The following is a 10848-nucleotide window of genomic DNA, read 5'->3' as shown; positions in this document are numbered from 1 at the left end:
TCCAAATGCATCTCCAGTCTGCTTTTTGTGCGTAGGTGAGATGTACTGGTTACTTATACAACATAATTTTTCAAAATAATGTCTGTAAGACAGACTCTGGAATTAAATACTCTATTTTGTTCACACAAGTAAACATATGAAAATCTTTGATTGTTGAAATCACCCCATCAAGTTTAAGAAGACTTTACAACTGTTTTAGGTATAAGTTTAGTATGTAGCACTGATACAGTTACATTCCTACATTTAAAATTAATTTTGTTTATCTTAAGGAAAGAAACCAATAATTCTTTCTTTCATAGGCATTTGATTGATTGTATAATGTGACCTTGTAAAGTTTTATATTTTTCCTAATGTAATATTACAGTAACTCTAAACAGATTTAATTCTATCTTGAATTTATACTATTACATCATGAAGGAAAAATGACAAGACAATGTAATTCCTGTCAAATTGACATTTAAATAACAACCCGTCCTTTTTAAAGTTAAAAAGTTCTTGATGTAGTTCTTAATAATCATGAGAAAAAATCACAACAGAAACAATCTAAATATTTAATTAGTCCATTCCCTTTTTTTTTAAAAAATAGAAATTAACATTTTAATGTGGAAAATTATATTGCAACCAATGATTTTTAAAGGTATTGGCAATTCCTATCATTACTACCAATATTTTTTATTAAACAAAGCTTTTGATCCCATTAGTGAAAGTAGTGAAAGTACAAATACTTGCCTTTTTTATCCGTATTTGACCTTAGCAAGACAAACTATTATAGTAATCAGCAATGAAGCACAAACCTGGTGTGATTTAGGTGATACATGAGTTTGTCGCTGCCTTTAATCAGAGCAAGACTGATACACTTGTATTATTTGTTTACTGAAAATTAAAATTATCATAAGAAAATACCATTCTGTTTTTCTGACCTACTACTTAGATCTGTGAAAAAGTGAGTGGCTACTGTATGCACATTGACACACAACTGTAAGAGATATCGATTTATTTGTAGTTCATAAGCACCATTCTTTCTTTGAAGCTCATACAGTGAATGTACATGGATGTGACCACACGTTTCTTGCATGTGAAAAGAAAAAGCAAAATGTCATTCATTGGGAAATTAGTTTCTGCTTTTTACCTCACAATCAAGTAGTCAGTTCTACATTTTATGCTTTCTGCCTTTCTGTGCTAGTCTCTGATTATACATATTAGGCTGATGATAAGGTTGGTTGTTTGGTAGCACTTCTGGAAAACAGCCTTACACATTAAAGCCTGTTGACTTTGACTTACTGCTATGAATATCCAAAGGGACATCTTCCTCAGCTCTTAATCTTTCTGAACCCTGAGCTGCCACTTCCCCCTCTAACACATATTAAAAATATAACCATTTTTCTACTCCCACTAAAGAAAAACTAAACAAAGCACCAGTACTTCATTCTTATTAGTAGTAAAGACTTCCTCCTTTTTCACCCTTTTTAATTGGGTTTGTTTTGATTAGATATTTTTGATAAAAACAAATGTGAAAGAAAGAAAACAAAGATAGCTTCTATCTGGACATGTGAAAAAGCATCCTGCACAAAAGTTAGGCTATATGGTTAAGACTACATTGCAGTAAAACCTGAAAAATGTCTAATGGCATTGCCAAATAGCATACACATTGTTAGCTTTCTAGCTGTATATAAGACAACAAGGGGTTGTCTTATATACAGCAACAGAAGTTTATATTTCAGCCATTTAGTGCAATTATTTTCTTTCTGAACTGAAATCTCCCCAAAGTGCTCTGCTCACCCTGCCCCCCACCCTTCCTCCCTAAAAAGTATCTGTAAGGCACCTTTAACATTTTAGACACTTTTTAAGAAATCATCTGCTCTTCTGCTGTGAGCAATTTGAGTGCCAAAGAAAGTTAATCTACTCACCGTGTCTGTCAGCATGAGCCTAGCTCTCTCCATTCAATGCTGCTTCTTTACCTGCTTCCTCCCTTCTGCCTGTTACTGTATCTCCAGCACTATATGCACTTGCATCTAACTACATCTCCCTCTCTCCCAGCATCCCTTTTAAGTCAGGCAGGCAGGGAGCTGAAGCCAAAGGGACTCTCTATCTGATTAGTTTCTATTCAGTGCCCCTGCTTAATCAGAAACGTCCCTTACAGACAGAAATGTTGCTGCCGATAGAACCGCAGTGCTCAACATGAGAAGGTTTGGGGCTGGCGGGGGGGCAGGACTACGACTTTGACAGCTATGCAGTGATTTGCAAGTGAATGCAGAGGGAGGGTTCAGAGAGGAGGGCTTTGTTAAGGACCCTCTTATTAACTAAGGCTTAAATACAGAGACGCATGCTACCAGCTCAGTTTGGTATGTTTTCAGTCTTAATAGTAAGGGTAAAGGCATGTTCATAACCCATGAATTACGTGGAGAAAAAACTCACCCTGATTAACTACATTAGCAGTACAGTGCTATTATGTGCAAATAGTCAAAGAATGAAAAAATATTCTGTAGCACTACAGTGAAAAATTATTTTAAGTAGAAAGAATGAAAGGTGTGGGAGATTGCCCCCTGTACTCAGTAGGTTTAAAACACTAGTGTCACAGCTATTGATAATGATGGACTTGTCAGGGTACCTGAAAATGGACATAATACAAAGTTGCAAAGGGTGTTTCAGGAATTGTAGCTAATAATGTTCATGACTTACACAGAAATATAGGGTTTTGCAGGCAACAGCATAGAATTTCCTGTTTCCTAGTGCAGCCTGTTTGGATACAAGTAACCATTCCTCCCTCCTATGTCATCAGATGTTCAATATTATAGAATATTGTGGTTTGCTTGAACTAGCATCTTCAACTGAAGCTTAAGACATGACCTATTAGAATGAGAGAACTGGAGTATCTTAAGTTCTGGGTTTGGATCTGCTATTTGTGCATTTTTGTGGGTTTCTGAGTACAAATGGCTATTTCAACCACTGGCATAAGATCAACATTTGCAATGAGACTTCTAGGAATTGCTACATTGTAATCATTTTCTGTACCAACAAACCCTGAAGATAGCTTTCATGACATGTCTGTTGTGGACACCAGTAGAATAACTGAAAAATGAAATGCTGCAGAGTGTAGTTCTCTGGGCTTGTAGCATAATCAATTTAGTACCAAAATTTCCTCTTATAAAGATGGATCATGAGGCTAACTTCTAATTATGAAATATCATTAGGGTTAGTAGGGTTCAGCAATTGGGCTGAACAGAGGAATATGTTTATTCTGGTGGAGAAACTTTGCTGTAATAAAATGAATATTTTCCTCAAATAGCCAGTTGAGAAACCTAAGTAAATTATTCCTTTTATGCTCTTATTATTGCTTTAAAAGTACTGTTGATGAGCTCAGCAGGCTCATATTTGCAGTACACTGTTTCTAATGAGAACCATTTCACCATTAAATCCCATTTGAAATGATTAAAGGATTGATGCAATTCATGTAGACGTCAGTCAGAGCCTTTCCATTGATTTTAGTGGCAGTTAAATTGGGCCATGAATGAACTAAGTCTTCTCTAAGATTGCTACACATCCATTAAGTCAATATTTGCATATGTGTAACAGACTGCAGAATTTGGTCTAATACTTTGAAAATCAAAAAGCAAAATATACACCCAGAACAATATCAATTACTATACCTTAGCTAAAATGTATATCGCAAAGGTTTAATAACTTTCATTGCGTAGGAGGTCCATTTTAGCAGTGGAACTGATGGAAGAAAATATTTAGTATAGTCTTTGTGTCAGTCATCATAGGGGAGAGTGAAAAGAAAAGTTACAGACAAGTGTATATCTCTGATGCCTTATGGTCTCTGCGTAACCTTAAATCTCGAGGATCCTAAAAGATATTTTGTTAATAGGAAGATGGCTGGATGATAAAAAGGCATGAGCAATGGCTCTACGCTTATCACTGTACTGGCTTTTTTTCACCATTCTGGCTGCTCTTAAGGAACATTGTGGCTACTCTAATCAGTATTAGGAGACCATCCAGGTACAGAGAGACCCTTGAAACTTCACAATGCTCCCTTAAGCTCTAGAAAACATTATTCAGTGTCAACAGGAGGACTGGCCTCTGCTTTAAAGGCAGGCATAGCTCTGTTTAATACCATCGGAGGACACAGATAAATAGCAATGGCTCCATTTCTGTTGATGCCATCTACAAGTTTGTAGTAAACCAGGCAACGTTATTTATATTAGACAGCATAATGCGTGCTATCTCACATATATTTTCCATGGTGTTGTAAATATGGCATAGTTACTACTACAGGGGAAATATTGCAATTGTGTAGTTGTCGGGGTTTACACATTCACAACTAAGAAGCACTTCTAATGCAAACAGTGTTACATGATTGGGGGTAAAAAGTTTTGCAATACACACTGTAAATGGAATACACATCAAAAGTAGGCCAAAAATGGAAAAAGCATAGGTGTGACAGCAAATAGGGAGAGATGGGTGGAAATCTGAGGCTGTGCTTTAACACACAGAAGGCTACTACTCCATATAGGGGAAGAAAATAAAATGCTGCTTCTGAAAAAGAGTGGGTAGTGGAAAGAGATATGGAAAAGCAGAAAAGTGGGTAAGAAAGTGAGAAAAGCAGAAAAGGGTAAGGTGGAATTACTTTCAGTGCAAGACAGACTGTATTTCAGTTTTATGAAGTCTTTTTTGGAATCAGGTCTCTTGTTTTTGACCCCTGTTCGTCTTCCTTTCTTTACCTTCCTAAAGATTTATCTGCTAGTGTTCATGGAAGCAGTGATTACATCCCTAATATTTCTTGAAATTCTGAATATTTCCTTATTTCACAGAGGCTAAGATCGCTCAGTGGTACACAGAGTTAGGCTGGTTGCCATGTTAAATCAGTCTGAGTTCAGTCACTGTTTCCGATCATCTTTTCTCCCTGACATGTTTACACTTAACTTGTTTAGGCAGAACTAAATGCCAATAAAACTTCAGAAGAAATCTATTTTTATTTCCAGATTTTTCTACCTATATACACTCAGCAGATGATGTCTGGAAATCTGCCAGTGTGATTCTCATGCAAGCTCTTCCCATGCTTCTAATAAGGCAAGGCAAGCCTGAATTCTCACAAATATGTGTTCCCACAGATGTCCTAGGATCTTTAAAGAAAAACTGGTCTGGGATTTGGTAGTAACAACCTCCCTTCCATATGCCACTTATATGAATTTTTTCCATTGTCAGAAATGTTAAATATGTATTTAATCTTTCTCAAATAAGAGAGTCTATGTGATCCTAGAAAAAAAGAGCAGATGAACAGAATAGAACAATCAAGAAGCATATAAGTAAGAAAAGCTTCCCACAATTCACAAGAACAAAGCTAACAGTTGTGCAACTGAAGCTCTGTACATTTTCTGGAGCCTTTAGGATTCTGAAACATAAAGAAACTGGATCAAATAATTACCACTAGTTCAAAGACTAGTTCTAAACACAACTGTATTTTCACTTAGTCAATCATTTCAAAAGAATGTGATTGGCTCCTTTTCCAGCTTTTTTCCAAGCTTTCTTCTCTTTTTCTGTAAAAGACTTTAAATGATTCATTTGTTAACGACTGATGAACTACATGACTTTGAAAGGCTGTCAGAGTGTTACCAAATCAGACCTGATAAACAGTAGATTTTGGCTGCCCCTTTTGTTATACAAAGGATAGGGCATACGAGAGAGAATAAGAAATCTTCTCATTTCCCACTTTTGAACCTCTCCCTTTGGTACAATAATACAAGGAATTCTATGATGTCTAAAGGAGAATTACATTATGCATATGCTCCAAGCTTCCAGTAAAGACATGAGGGGAGGGAAAACATATATGGGAGCGGGGGAATAACATGTAACAAGACTCAAAGATGGTAAGAACAATTAGAAATTGCTAAACTTTGAGCTTTTTAAAACAAAGCAAAGTTAAACCATATATAAGGCAAACCTGTGCCACACAGACCACTGGATAAGGCTAACATGTCTCCAGACTTATTTATGTTTCTATTTTGAGAAATACAGTAGTAAAAGATTCAACTAAGAATATATGCAATAATCAGTTTCATAGCTTAATCTCTATATTCTGTTTACAGCATCTTAAAGTCAATTAAATCCCTAAATTTGAATTTGCCCCAGCTTGGTAAAAAGCCAATAATTTTTTTTTTTAGATAGTTGGCACAGAATGATTGCAGTTATTTGCATACACACACACAAACATGCATATGCATATATTCACACCTTCAACACAATCCTACTAGAAAGTTTGTTTATCTCAATAAAGTGAAAAAAGTAATTAACTTGATTTCATGGGTTGGATAGGTAGAAAAATATTTTTAGAAATCCCTAGAAGTTTCAAATTTATTAGTTTGTTTTGAATACTTTTTTTTTTTTTTTTGCTACCCATATATCAGTGTGCTGTGGTTTAAACCCAGCCGTAAATCAGAAACAAGTAGTCTCTCTCTCACTCCCCCCCTTCCCTGCCCCCACTCCCGGAGGGATGGGGAGGAGAATTGAAAGAATGTAGCTCCCATGGGTTGAGATAAAAACAGTCCAGTAACTAAGGTATAACACAAACCACTGCTGCTACCACCAACAATAATAATAATGATAAGGGAAATAACAAGGGAAGAGAATATAACCACTCACCACCCGCTGATCAATATCCAGCCCAACCAAGCAGTGAACTAGCCCTTCCGGGCAGCTGCCCCCAGTTCTACATCCTGGGCATGATGTGCTGTGGTATGGAATACCTCTTTGGCTAGTTTGGGTCAGGTGTCTTTTCTCTGCTTCCTCCTGGCTTCCCCTCCTCCCTGGCAGAGCATGAGACTCACAAAGTCCTTGGTCAGACTAAACATTACTAAGCAGCAGCTAAAAACGATGGTGTTATCAGTGCTGTTCCCAGGCTGAAAGTCAAAAACACAGCACTGCGCCAGCTACTAAGAAGGAGAAAAAAATGACTGCTACTGATGAGCCCAGGACACAGTGTTATTGATCAATTCTATCTTGCTTTCTTTCCTTGGTCCGCAGATACAGTTTTGAAATTTTGCTGATCTGAAATTTTAAAACATAAGGCTAGATTTCACAGCAGCAAGGCTTTACTATTTTCTTAGGATTTAATCTCTTCAAAGCTGATTTTGAAAGTACATCGTAACTAATGTAACTATGTAATGTTAAAATGCTCTAATTTTCAATCAGTTTAACAAAACGTTCATAGAAGCATTATTTACTACATACCCAAAAAAGTACAGTGTTCTTAAGTAGAAGCAACAAGTATTAGATGGAAGATATTAACATATGAAGAGAAAGTAAAATAATGTACAGAAAAGTGTGAGTGCTATCCTGAGTTTCATGTCGTAACTCTTATAAACTGAATTCAGCACTTTATTTTGAAGTCTTGTATAAAAAATTTTTACTTCAGTAATTAAATTTGATCACAATCTTTAATGCTTTTTTTTCTTGGATATATAGGTTCACTTAAGCTATTGACAAATATTGGTTGCTTCTTGTTTATTTATCAGTTCCTTCGGAATAAAATTGTGAACATATGATTCCTGCGTGAATTGAAATCTCTCAAAATTATTTAAATGCATTGTCTTGATCAACCCAATGAAAATGGTTTTCTGCATCTCAGTCTGCAAAATATTTTGAAACTGTTTTACTTGGGGATGGGACTTCTTATTTCTCAGAAATTTGAAAAATCACTTCGAATGGAAAATTTCTGACCTCCTTACAGTAATTACCCAATTAATTGCAATAGCAATACATTTTTATAAGATGCACTTGTGAATAAATTATCTTCAGCTTCAGGGGTGAAATAGGAACTTAAATATTCTTTTCAAACAGGAAATAAAGTTAAGGCAGTAATTTAATTTGGATACCCTAAATCCACTTTCTATTCAAAACATCATCTTTACTTCCAAACGTTAAAAAAAATAAGACTTCTTTAATATTATTAAAAATATACAAGACTCCTGACCAGCGCAAGAGAGCATATGTTCTGGCACAGGGTGGACCTCCACATACACTACTTACAGAACGGAAGACCAGATCTACAATGGCATTTAAGTACTTTGAGAGAAAATAACAATATAAACAAAGCATGTAATTACTTTTAAAAACTGTGCCACTCCCATGGACAGACGTAACCCACCTTCGCTTTCTTGTGACAGAAAAATCACTCTGGTGAGCCACAGCAAAGCCCTCATCTCAGGCACATTTATATGAAACTGCCTCCACCGTCATTCATGTGTATGCATGCATAAAAAATACCTACCTACCTACCTAGCTGTTTTAAGGCAACGACTGCAGTCCTTGTGGTTCAGAAGAGATACAAGGATTTGTAGAGCTATATTGTATTAAAAATAATTTGCAAATATTACAACATAAAATTATAACATTTTTTAAAAAGATATTTAATTTGAGTGGAATTTTAGAATATAAGTAAAAATAATGATTTTTAAAAACCCACCCTTTATTTTCTAGAGATTAAATACTGGTATTTCTGACTTACTAAGGAACAGCTAGAAAGTACTTCAGCTTCACATGATATTTCCATCCTTAACTCCATAGCTAGAGTCATATGAGCTTTGCATGTGCATTCAAAAATTTATCACGATGAACTGATAACACTTCAGCTGTCGTTGCTTCAGAAGTTTGATGCCTAAATTCTTTGCTTACAGTGTGTGACATATGACAGTTACGAAGAGTTACTGAAAAGAAGTTGTGGGAGGAGAGGTTTTTTCCGCTCACATTGAAGATGAAGCTGATTTAGAATAACAAAAATAGCAGAAGAAGCAGCTTTTTTAAAAAAGAAAAAAAATTGTCAGATGACGCTTTGCTCCTTGATATGACAAAAATTATCCCAAAACTGAGTAAGTCAACTTTAATTCTTTCTACATTGGGATAAACATACGTGCATAAATATCTCTATTAACAGGGATCTTAGTCTGTCAATGTAGAATATTTCTAGACCTCTCCAATGTTGTTCTCTGCTTATGGATGTAAACCAATGCATAAATGCATAATATTCACAGCACATGTCATTGCTGTCCTCCACCAATTTGGCAAATCCTTATTCTGTTTACTTAGTTATTTAGATAAACTTCTTTACCTTTTGTATGGTAATACTCAAATTTCCTTCTACTACAGCCCTTGGAGCACAACCAAATTCCGTAATTGTGCTATAATTGGATCTTGAGATAGAATTAATTTCACCTGTTTTACCGGTCCAAAAATTAGACAGCTACTTTAAGCTATTTCATCTACAATCATTGGAAGGAGAAAGAGGTCTCCAGAGGAAGATTCATCCCTTTTTAAGATAGCTGTCTAAGATAGTTGAAGAAAATTGGAGTTGCTAAGCAACCTCACCTGGGTTTTTTTTTTTTCTTTCTCTCAGCTGTCTATGGAGGGAACCCTGCTGAGAAGTTCAACTGTTTGCCTAACTTGCAGCTGCTGATGATAGGTGAGGTGAATCCTGTCCTCAAGCTCCAGCTCCTGGAGTTCTGACATGTCTATGATTATGATGCCAATTATTCAAGCGCCTCTTTTCCCCTAACTTGTTGTTAAAGCCTGTTTCTAGTCATCATGATTGGAGGGAAAGAAAGAAAGAGCAACTGAAAAACAAGGAAGAATGATTTTAGCATGTTATTTGTTCAAAAATATGATGGTCTCTCACTATTTTCTGAGAGCTTGGCTTTTCCATGCTCCTGAATTAGAAAAAGGTATCTATACATATCATACAGATACAGCAATACTGAGAGAGCAAGCAGTGCTATTGAGCAGTTTGACCTGCTCAAACTAGTTAGATTTAATGGATATATAGATAGATTCTAATAGTCATGCATGCACAAGAAGCACACAGATGATAAAGTTGTTTCTAATTAAAAGTATTTTAGAGTAGACAAAAGAAGAAAACAACAACAAAATCAGTTTGGCAATATCAGTAGACTTCAAGGAAACATTTTGATTTGCTCAAGATTTCACCAAAGCACAATCAAGAAGTTAATGAAACCTGTTTTGGCCTTTGGTTAGTTGTCAGGACAATCAGAGTTCCTGGGCTTTGGTAGTTGATTCAGATTTGAGGGCTTGACAATAGTCTTGGGGACAGTCAGGTCTAAGGTCCCCAGGCTGGAGCTGTGGTGTTGAGGCAAGCCAGTGTCCATGACTTGAGCTGGGTTGTGTGGCTTGAGTGAAAGGCAGTATCCTCTGCAGGCAAATCTTCCTGGTGCCTTGTGTAGGCTTCTCCAATGGGAATATACTTAAGCGCATGGGGAAACAACTTGGTTCATGTCTTCTGAAAAAAATTAGTCCATTTTGGTATTCTGAAGAGTCCAAGTTTTTCAGGTTTTTTCTTCAGAATATTTAATTCTCCTGATCATTTTTTAAAACATCATTAGCATTTCAGCCTTTAATTTTGATTAAACAAACAAACAAACAAACAGTCCACCACCCTAAAGTATTTAACAATTTCTGTTTAAGTCAATTCTAATAGCATTTATTTCTCTAGTAGGAGGAGAGGAAGAGACAGAACTAATATTATGCTAGAATTTATAAGCCATCTCTATTATTATGCAAACCCATATGCTCTATTGTATGGGACTACAATCTACAGAGTGATTAGTTTCCTGGCCTTTATTTTTATAAAGCTTTGATGGTTTTATCATGCATTTATCTTAACTGGAAACATTTAGTGGCTTCAAGTCCCCTGTAATAAGGTTTCCTTAAACAACATTTTTGGCAAATGTTACTCTAACCGCAACAGGATGATTTAAAAGGAGACACCCTTATGGGGGGTTTTGTGTAAGATCAACCATTCTTTATAAGTTTCAGAAGCAATACTGTCTAGATTATACTGCA

The sequence above is a fragment of the Pezoporus wallicus genome, unplaced genomic scaffold (assembly GCF_028554395.1).
Source record: "Pezoporus wallicus isolate ANWC-B61680 ecotype Strahan unplaced genomic scaffold, APGP_CSIRO_Pwel_v1 contig_818, whole genome shotgun sequence".
In the NCBI taxonomy this organism is placed as follows: domain Eukaryota; kingdom Metazoa; phylum Chordata; class Aves; order Psittaciformes; family Psittacidae; genus Pezoporus; species Pezoporus wallicus.
The sequence above is the reverse complement of the archived record's forward strand: the minus strand, read 5'-3'. Positions refer to the sequence as shown.